Here is a 1,285-nt window from a genome sequence, read left to right as displayed (position 1 = left end):
CTCGCTCCTGGTATAGCTTACTCTACGCATATGACATGCCGGATCTGAACAGTCAATATATGACTCACTTGCTGGATTGAGCTTGGTTCAACGGTTCCGTCGCCGGGATGGTCTAGTGGTTATGACGTCTGCCTTACACGCAGAAGATCGCGAGTTCAATCCTCGCTCCTGGTATAGATTACTCCTACGCATATGACATGCTGGATCTGAACAGTCAATATTTGACTCACTTGCTGGATTGAGCTTGATTCAACGGTTCCGTCGCCGGGATGGTCTAGTGGTTATGACGTCTGCCTTACACGCAGAAGATCGCGAGTTCAATCCTCGCTCCTGGTATAGCTTACTCCTACGCATATGACATGCCGGATCTGAACAGTCAATATATGACTCACTTGCTGGATTGAGCTTGGTTCAACGGTTCCGTCGCCGGGATGGTCTAGTGGTTATGACGTCTGCCTTACTCGCAGAAAATCGCGATTTCAATCCTCGCTCCTGGTATAGCTTATTCCTACGCATATGACATGCCGGATCTGAACAGTCAATATATGACTCACTTGCTGGATTGAGCTTGGTTCAAAGGTTCCGTCGCCGGGATGGTCTAGTGGTTATGACGTCTGCCTTACACGCAGAAGATCGCGAGTTCGATCCTCGCTCCTGGTATAGCTTACTCCTACGCATATGACATGCCGGATCTGAACAGTCAACATATGACTCACTTGCTGGATTGAGCTTGGTTCAACGGTTCCGTCGCCGGGATGGTCTAGTGGTTATGACGTCTGCCTTACACGCAGAAGATCGCGAGTTCAATACCCGCTCCTGGTATAGCTTACTCCTACGCATATGACATGCCGGATCTGAACAGTCAATATATGACTCACTTGCTGGATTGAGCTTGGTTCAACGGTTCCGTCGCCGGGATGGTCTAGTGGTTATGACGTCTGCCTTACACGCAGAAGATCGCGAGTTCAATCCTCGCTCCTGGTATAGCTTACTCCTACGCATATGACATGCCGGATCTGGACAGTCAATACATAACTCACTTGCTGGATTGAGCTTGGTTCAGCGGTTCCGTCGCCGGGATGGTCTAGTGGTTATGACGTCTGCCTTACACGCAGAAGATCGCGAGTTCAATCCTCGCTCCTGGTATAGCTTACTCCTACGCATATGACATGCCGGATCTGAACAGTCAACATATGACTCACTTGCTGGATTGAGCTTGCTTCAACGGTTCCGTCGCCGGGATGGTCTTGTGGTTATGACGTCTGCCTTACACGCAGAAGATCGC

The 1,285-nt window shown here is 49.9% G+C and overlaps 7 non-coding genes across 7 annotated transcripts; all 7 read left to right on the top strand.

The window, feature by feature from the left end:
- Positions 1–101: 101 nt before the first annotated feature.
- Positions 102–174, top strand: Pmar_PMAR002771. The gene has a single exon. It is a non-coding gene; the product is annotated as a tRNA-Val (tRNA).
- Positions 175–263: 89 nt separating this feature from the next.
- Positions 264–336, top strand: Pmar_PMAR002770. Its single transcript has one exon. It is a non-coding gene; the product is annotated as a tRNA-Val (tRNA).
- An 89-nt stretch (positions 337–425) lies between these two features.
- On the top strand, positions 426–498 carry Pmar_PMAR002769. The gene has a single exon. It is a non-coding gene; the product is annotated as a tRNA-Val (tRNA).
- An 89-nt stretch (positions 499–587) lies between these two features.
- Positions 588–660, top strand: Pmar_PMAR002768. The gene has a single exon. It is a non-coding gene; the product is annotated as a tRNA-Val (tRNA).
- Positions 661–749: 89 nt separating this feature from the next.
- On the top strand, positions 750–822 carry Pmar_PMAR002767. The gene has a single exon. It is a non-coding gene; the product is annotated as a tRNA-Val (tRNA).
- An 89-nt stretch (positions 823–911) lies between these two features.
- Positions 912–984, top strand: Pmar_PMAR002766. Its single transcript has one exon. It is a non-coding gene; the product is annotated as a tRNA-Val (tRNA).
- An 89-nt stretch (positions 985–1,073) lies between these two features.
- On the top strand, positions 1,074–1,146 carry Pmar_PMAR002765. The gene has a single exon. It is a non-coding gene; the product is annotated as a tRNA-Val (tRNA).
- The last annotated feature ends 139 nt before the right edge of the window (positions 1,147–1,285 follow it).

The sequence above is a fragment of the Perkinsus marinus genome, assembly GCF_000006405.1.
Source record: "Perkinsus marinus ATCC 50983 genomic scaffold scf_1104296942604, whole genome shotgun sequence".
Lineage (NCBI taxonomy): Eukaryota > Perkinsozoa > Perkinsida > Perkinsidae > Perkinsus > Perkinsus marinus.
Note: the sequence above shows the minus strand (reverse complement) of the source record. Positions and strands in the feature narration are given on the sequence as shown.